A 9,322-nucleotide genomic window follows, 5' to 3' on the forward strand; every position below is an offset into this window, starting at 1 on the left:
TCACAGCAAAACTGAACAGAAGGTACAGAGATTTCCCATATAGCTCCCCCCCCAACACATATGCATAGCCTCTCCCATTATTAACATTCCCCATCAGAATGGTACATTTGTTGCAATTGATGAAACTACACTGACACATATAATTACCCAAAGTCCATTGTTTAGCTTAGGGTTCACTCTTGGTGTGGTACATTCTAGGAGTTTGGGCAAATATATAATGACATATACCTATCATTATGGTATCATGCAGAGTATGTTCACTTCCCTAAAATTCCTCTGTGCTCTGTCTATTCATCCCTACCTCCACCAACCTCTGGAAAGCAGTAATGTTTTTACTGTCTGTGTAGTTTTGCCTTTTCCAGAATGTCATATAGTTGTAATCACACAGTATATAGCCTTTTCATATTGGCTTCTTTCACTTAGTGATATGCATTTAAGGTTCTTCCCCGTCTTTTCATGGTGTGATAGCACATCTCCTTTTAGCACTGAATAGTATTCCAGTGTCTGGATGTACTACAGTTTATCCATTCACCTACTGAAGGATATCTTGGTTGCTTCCTAGTTTTGCCAGTTATGAATAAAGCTGCTGTAAACACCTGTATGCAGGTTTTTGTGTGGACATAAGTTTTCAGTGCCTTTGGGTAAATACCAGGGAACATGATTATTGGGTTGTATGATAAGCATATGTTTAGTTTTATAAAAAACTGCCAAACTGTCTCCCAAAGTGGCCATACCATTTTGCATGTCCCACCAGCAATGAATGAGCTTTTTGCTCCACATCCTTGCCAGAATTTTACATTGTCAGTGTTTGGGATTTGGCCATTCTACTAAGTGTGCAGTGGTATCTCATTGTTTTAAGTTCCTTTTCTCTGATGACATATGATATGGAGCATGTTTTCATATGCTCATTTGCCATCTGTGTATCTTCTTTGTAGAGATGTCTGGGTTGGCCCGTTTTTAATTTTTTTTAATGATTATTTATTTTTGAGAGAGAGAGGACAGAGTGCGAGTGGGGGAAGGGCAGAGAGAGAAGGAGACACAGAATCCGAAGCAGGCTCCAGGCTCTGAACTGTCAGCACAGAGCCTGACGCAGGGCTTGAACTCACGAACTGTGAGATCATGACCTGAGCCGAAGTCAGCCGCTTAACCAACTGAGCCACACAGGTGCCCCTGGGTTGGCCTGATTTTAAATTGAGTTGTTTTCTTATTGTTGAATTATAACCCTTTGTATATTTCGGATAAAAGTCTTTTATCGGGTGTGCCTTTTTGTAAATATATTCTCCCAGCCAGTGGTTTGTCTTCTCATTTTCTTGACATTGTCTTTTCATGGAGCAATTTTTAATTATAATGAAGTCCAGCTTATCAGTTATTTCTTTAATGGATCATGACTTTGGTGTTGTATCTTGCCATATCTGAGGTCATCTAGGTTTTCTCTTATATCTTAGGAGTTTTATAGTTTTGCATTTTACATTTAGGCCTGTGATCAATTTTGAGTTAATTTTTGTGAGGTTTGTAAGGTATGTGTCTAGATTCATTTTTTTTGTATGTGGATATGCAGTTGTTCCAGCACCATATGTTGAAAAGACTATCTTTACTCCATTTTATTGCCTACGTTGCTTTGTCAAAGATTAGTTGATTATATTTATATGGGTCTATTGCTAAGCAGTCTGTTCTGTTCCATTGATCTGGTTGTTTTCACCAATTCCACGGTCTTTATACTAGAAGCATCATAGTAAGTGTTGAAGTCGGGTTGAGTCAGTTCTCCAACCTCATTTTTCTCTTTCAACCTTGTGTTGGTTATTCTGGGTCTTTTTCCTTTCCATATAAACTTTAGACTCTGTCAGAATCCACAAAATAACTTGCTGTGATTGTTGATTGAGATTGCATTCCAAATCCAATTGATTTTACGGATCAATTTGGAAAGAATGGACATCCTAACAATATGGAATATTGAGCCTACCTATGAACATGGGCTATCATTTATTGAGTTCTTTGATTTTTTTCATCAGAGTTTTGTAGTCTTCCTAGTTAGGATCTTATACATATTTTGTTAGGTTTATTCCTAAGTACTTCATTTTTGGGAGTGCTAATGTCAATGGTAATGTGTTTTTAATTTCAACTGTCACTTGACTTTTGCGTATTAACTTATCCTGCAACCTCACTATTTATTTGCTTATTGGTTTCAGTAGTTTTTTTTTTTAATTACTGTTTTGCATCTTCTACCTAGATGATCATTTGCTCTGTGAACAAAAACAGTTTTATGTCTTCCCAATCTATATACCTTTTATTTTCTTTTGTTGTCTTATTGTACTAGCTAAATCCTACATTATGATGCTGAAAAGGAGTGGTAAGAGAGGACATCCTTGCCTTGTACCTAATTTTAGTGGGCAAACTTTGATTTTATGACTTTAAGTATGATGTTAGCTGTAGGTTTGTTTTTTTTTTTTTTTAAAGAAATTCTTTATCAAAGTTGAGGAAGTTCCTCTCTAGTCCTAGTTCAGTGAAAGTTTTTATCATAATAGGTGTTGGGCATTGTCAAATGCCTTTTCTCTATTGATACGATCATGTGATTTTTTTTAGCTTGTTGATGTGATGGATTACATTAGTTGATTTTTGAATGTTGCACCAACCTTGATACTTGGGGTAGGTCCCAACAAGTCATCTGAAATTTTAAAAATAGTACTAAAAACAGAGGTTGAAATAAAAGATGTATAATAAATTGATCCTAATATATGAAAGATCCACTGACAGAGTTGTAGACATACCTCTTCTAAGAATCCGAGGTCAAGAGCACAGCCTTTATTATTGCTATGCTCATACATTTCTAGATTTTGATATCAAAAGACCATCTACAAAAGTTGATACCCATACTTTCATTAAGTGCCCACTACTCCAATTCACTAAAATGAAGCTACCTGTTGATTATCTGCTTGTGAATCAGCTTTTATTATAGCAATATAAATACAAAAAAACCCTGTATTTCTGATTCAGTTTAAATAACCTTATTGAAAAGTCTACCTTTAATTGAGAAGAATCAGATTCCTGGGGGCACCTGGGTGGCTCAGTTGGTTAAGTGTCCAACTTTGGCTCAGGTCGTGATCTCATGGTTCATAAGTTCAGGCCCTGCATCGGGCTCTGCACTGACAGCACAGAGCCTGCATTGGATCCTCTGTCTCCCTCTGTCTCTGCCCTACCCCAGCTCTCAAAAATAAAAAATACATTAATTAATTTAAAAAATAAGAATCAGATTCTTGTATGATTATTTCAAATCACATAGGTAGGGATGAATCCACAATCAAAACCAATCCCTAAGTCAATTTTTCTTTTAGGTAAATGTATTATATTTTTTACTGATATAAAACAGGCACCTTAAGCTTATTTCCCTCTACCCTGCCCATTCCTCTCCATCGTTCCCATCTTTGTTAATGGCAACTGCAATCTTACAGCTGCTCAGGCCAGAAATCTTGCAGTTATCCTTGACTCCTGTTTTTCATACTTCATATCCGACCCATTCACAAACCTTAGCAGTATTCTCCAAAATATATTCAGAATTTGACCACTTCCCACCACTCATACTTCTGTCATCTTGGCCAAGTTCTCATCATCTATTGTCTGGATTATGACAGTTGGCCTCTGCACTATCTCCCTGCTTTTGTCCATGTCCACCCTCCAGTGTATTCTCAACATATTTGTACATTCAGTGTACAGAACATGTATGCCTGAATATTCTCTCAGCCCATTGGTCCCAAACAATTTGCCCTCAGACATGATGTTACCTTGAGGGGCCTGAAACAAAAATCAACTCATTCCTCTCAGTGTCCAGTGTCTGTCTGCCTTTTCATCCATCCTCTCTTGCTCTGAACATTTCTAGAATCACTTGACTGGGCTCCATGCCCCCTCTGGCTTCCTTTCTAGCACAGTCTCCATCAGAGTTCTTTCTACCTTATGACCTGATTATGCAATTTTCCTGCTTATGAAAACCTCACTGTGTTCCCTCAGAATTATTCATCAGCATTTTCAGCTTCATCTCCTGCACTTGTATCCCATATGCCAACCATTTTTACTATTCCAACTAAACTGAGCACACCCTTGGAAATCTGTTTACTTTTCATAACTGGGTTATTGCCTCTTGGAAGTCTTCCCTAATACTCCAATCCACAACCACAGTATTGGTTCTTCAGCTCTAATCCATGATATTTTTTCTTAGCATGAACCTTATACACAGTCTAACTGGGGAATAATAGGATATCTCTTGCCACTGGATTTTGAGCTGGGGAATCTAATTTTTTATCTTATGCCCCCATTGCCTTAGCTCAATGACTGATTTATATTACTGGTCAATAAATGTTTTATTTTAATCTCTGAGTCCCTTAAAATGTTACCACAACAAATCAAAATCTAATTGAGTACTATGATAACTTTCATTTCAACTACTTTCAATCTAAAAATCAAGAGTATAACCTAGATATCAGCTGGATATCCCTGGCCTTATGTTCTTAATGGCAGTGTACACAACCACTATAATTTAGGTGTAAAACCTCTTTGAGTTTCTGAAGAATTAACCCACCCCAAGCATTTCAAGCACTTAATAACCAAATTTGGCAAGGCAATGGTAAAGGGTCATCTAGTTCCTGCCATCTTGCTGACTTTTCCTCTACTTCTCCCCTTGCCTTTAGAACATATTTCTCTTTTTTTAATGTTTATTTTTGAGAGAGAGAGAGAGAACAGGGGAGGGAAGAGAGAGAGGAAGATACAGAATTCAAAGCAGACTCCAGGCTCTGAGCTGTCAGCACAGAGCCCGGTGCGGGGCTCGAGCTCACAGACTGAAAAATCATGACCTGAGCTGAAGTCGGATACTTAACCAACTGAGCCACCCAGGCGCCACTAGAACATATTTCTCTTCTCTTTACATTAGAATTTTTAAAATTGTCTCTGAAGCCTTTGTTCTAGCCAACATTCATTGCCCACAGGAAATCACCTTGTCTCAGCTAAGGAGATTCTCTTGAGATTCTCAATCAAGTTGCTAAGAGAGGAATACTTTCTTCTTGTTACACCTTCTCAGAAAAATATTTGCAGCATTTTGCCAATTTATCACATAAGTTCTCTCCCCAAGCAGGCGTACGCAGTACTGGGACTCAAAGCCTATCTATCCATACTCTTCTTTCCCAGGCAAGGATTCTCAAACTTCAGTGTGCACCAGACCACCTGGTGGGACTGTTTGAAACAGAATGCTGGATCCTTCCCCCGAGTTTCTGATTCAGCAAATTTGAGGGTAGGCAGGACTTTGCATTTCTAAGTGGTTCTCAAGTAATGAAGTTGCTGGTGGTTGCCATCAAATTAACTGAGGAGTTTTTAAAAATATGTTCATGCCACACCCCAAGTTCAATTTGAATCCCTAGGGATAGAGTCCAGGCCCCGTATTTTTGAAAATTCCTCAGGTAATTCCAACACGCAGCCAACTTTAAGATCCCGTGTCCTGTAGGACTGAGTAAAACTCCTTCTATTTTTTTTTTTTTAATTTTTTTTTCAATGTTTATTTATTTTTGGGACAGAGAGAGACAGAGCATGAACGGGGGAGGGGCAGAGAGAGAGGGAGGCACAGAATCGGAAACAGGCTCCAGGCTCTGAGCCATCAGCCCAGAGCCTGACGCGGGGCTCGAACTCACGCACCGCGAGATCGTGACCTGGCTGAAGTCGGACGCTTAACCGACTGCGCCACCCAGGCGCCCCGTAAAACTCCTTCTAGTGCCGTTACAGTCGATTCTCAGGAAGGAATGTTAATATTTGCATATTACTTGCCAAAAGCCTTTCTTTGTTTAGAAATCATGTTTGCTTCTTATATTTTAGGAATGAAGGAAGGAAGGGGAGAAGGAAAGTGGGAAGCAGGGAAGGAGGAAGGACAAAAGGCCTGGCTCAAACCTGGCAAATGCACTGTGAATTTACATTACCTCTGGTTCACAAAGTTCTGCCCAAGAGAAGTATTTAAATGGCGTCCCACTCAAAAATGTGCAAAGCTACCTAAGCTACAAAGTTGAAGCCTGGTGCAGTGTGGATAATATCCAGGTCTTGCCTTGCCTTGTATTTGGAGTGGAATACAAGTAGAGTAAAACGTTTTTTGGTATCTTACAATCTCAACCTCATTGCAAACAAAAGAACCAAATTAAGGACTGGCCCAAGGAAGGAAGGCATCCCTAATTTTGGTAGGCCCTAGGTTAGGCTCCTTATGGAAACCTGTTTCTATTGCAGCCAGTTGCTAAGATATGGGAAAAGTTGTTCTCTAGCCTAGCTCGATCATATGTCTGGAAGTGCATGGCTTTTGATTATTTGAATTGTGGCAGCATTAAGAGTTTAAGGATGACCTGGACAGAAGGCTGAATCTCCAGCCCATTTTCCTTCACATTTTTTTCTGTGCACAGAACCAACAATTCACAGGTAGCAAATTAGTAGGCCTAATTTACAATCAGCATTTCAGGTTTGTTCTGGGGAGTTTTTTTTTTTTTTTAAATTTTTTTTTTCAACGTTTATTTATTTTGGGGACAGAGAGAGACAGAGCATGAACGGGGGAGGGGCAGAGAGAGAGGGAGACACAGAATCGGAAACAGGCTCCAGGCTCTGAGCCATCAGCCCAGAGCCCGACGCGGGGCTCGAACTCATGGACCGCGAGATCGTGACCTGGCTGAAGTCGGACGCTTAACCGACTGTGCCACCCAGGCGCCCCATGTTCTGGGGAGTTTTTTGACCAGATGACAAGCTCTACTTTTTTCCACTTCTGGAGATCTTGAGTCATACTTAAATCAACTGCAGCTGCATAAGTTTAAATTGGTGCCTCGTCCCTACTATTTTATTTCCTAAGAGAACCCAGTGTTAGTTCTCTCTTACCCTCTTCCTGGATTATCTTCATTAAGATTGAAGTTGCTGGAGACCCTCTGGCATTTCATGAAACTGAAACTCTGTCAGGAAGTTTCACTTCACTATAGTGAAGTTTCCATAGTTGTTACATAACTTCTTCCAACAAAACTTTATTCTCCAAACTGTTCAAACTGTTTTTTCCTCATTGCAAAAATCTTCTAGTCTTAATACATATTGTAAAGAAATTTGCTACCCCTCACTGGTACACAAATCTCCACGGTTCTCTGTGATACCCAATCCCTTTTCAAGGGTTAGATGCTCAGCCTGAGACAGATGTATGGACAGTTTTAACATTACATATAACTTCTGCTGCTGGGACCTATGAACTCTTTACTCATTTCCTTTCCTCACTGACTCTGCCCTACTAGTCTCAGCAGTATAGCAACATGTTATAACCAGAACTCAAGATCCTTCTCTCCAATTTCTGGTCCCAAATATTCAGGAATAACCATGGTTTTCCAATCATCATCAGCTTATTACCACATACTCCAATGCTTGCACAATAGTAATCTCACAGAAGCAGCCAAGTTTCTAAGAAGTCTGCCCTGGTAGAGGAAGCATGGACAGAGCTTTAGAGCAGTTCCCAGAAGACAGACTATGAACTCTCTTGCCCCTTCCAGTACAAATTAAAAAAAAAAAAATTGCAAATCTCCAGATGTTTAAACACCAACTTTCAAAGTCTGTACTCTCTTGCTGCTTCTTAAGGACTCTAAGCTCAAAAACATGGAACAGCTGTGTGACTTCCTCAAAGGCTGTTTAATGAGTAGTTCCACACTACTGCTAATGGCCTGGCCTGTGCAGGGTTAATTTCTACTTTCCCAGACCATGTACCCAACAGTTTGAGATTCATGATGTACATGGTCTGCTCATTTATGGAATGGAGAATTAGTGGGGATTTAGCTTAAAGGAAGCTAAGGAAATTCATGTGAAGAACCAGTGAAACTTGAATTTGTCTGGGTTCTCCTAGACTGTGTATTCTCATTTGCTGTCTCTACACAGCATCATCGTAATCCAGGCATGATATCCCCTAAAAAGTTGCCCCATCAAAATTTAATGTTTGGTGATTCTGACAAGTTTTGGTGATGGGACATATCAAGCACTGCATGTCATTCCCCTCATGTTTCATTGGTTCTCTGTCCTACCTTGACCTCTCTTCTCATGTCTCACAGCACTTTTATTCCTTTTCTGAGGCCTTGGAGCCAAGAGACATCTGTGTTCCTCAGAGACTCACTTTATCACTTAAGTGGACTTATCAAGACATTTTCCTAGCAAAGAGATTGTTTGTTAAGAGAAAATTTTCACACTTTAAGAGGAGAAAAGTCTCCTTAAATTCCATTTATTGGTTTGTACAATATACCAGGTATTAACATTAAACACTTTATGTACATTATTCCACTTAATCCTAATAATCCCTTGACAGAGGCAGTAGTACTCCAATTTAGATAAAACTGCTGTCAAAGGAGGCTAAGAAATTTGCTTAAGAGCATATAGATTGTAAATAGTGAAGTTGAGATTTGAACCTAAGACTGACACCACAGCCTAAATTCTTAATCACTGCTACTAAGTATCTAGTATATTCCCAGCACATGGTGCTCAGGATATGCAGTACTCTTGTATTATGCACAACGTTATGGTGGGAGGCAAAATAAATTGCTCTCAATAAGGCAAAGGATTCAGTACTCTCAAAAGCAATACACATATACATGGACTATGCAAATTAAAAAAAATTGTGAATATGCTACTACTTATTTTATGTGCTACTATGAAATTTGTGCCAGTGTGAATAGTTAGAAGCATTTCCATCGTTTTAATATAGAGTTGGCTGTGGATTGAGCCTGTAAGTTTAACATCACAACCTCCTACTTATTGAGTACTTCCTCTGAGGATGACATTGTGTTTTCTGGGGAGGTACAGAATGAACCATAAAAGATGGTCTAGGTCGAGAGCTTATTGTAGTTGGCGCAGATGCTATGTATCCTTTAGAAGTTATTGAAAAAATACAAAAAGTATACTGCACGTTAGATGAGTGGTCCAGGTCGTCCAATCTTGGAGTGGTTAGAGAAGTCTGAAGTAATAAGGTGAAATTCCAGTCCAGTTTCGAAGAACGAGGATTGGAATTGTTGTAGAGAAGGTTGAAAGTTCGCTTCTGGTGGGAGGATCAATGGAAACTACTTGTGTTATCACAACCTGCTCCTGAGCACAACACGGCCCATCACACCAGCTACTCGTACTCCGGCACTCAACCAGAAAGCACCTCGCAAGCGGACATTGCTCCTCCAGCAGCTGTCGAGCTCAAAGTACCAGTTCGGGAACCCCGGGACAGCGCCCACCTCTCCCAGCTTCCGCTTCCGGTCCTTCAGGCTCCGCCTCAGCGGAAAAGGCTTTGTGAGAAGGGGGAGGAGTAAAGGTGGGA

This window comes from Lynx canadensis, chromosome B2, assembly GCF_007474595.2.
Source record: "Lynx canadensis isolate LIC74 chromosome B2, mLynCan4.pri.v2, whole genome shotgun sequence".
In the NCBI taxonomy this organism is placed as follows: Eukaryota; Metazoa; Chordata; class Mammalia; order Carnivora; family Felidae; genus Lynx; species Lynx canadensis.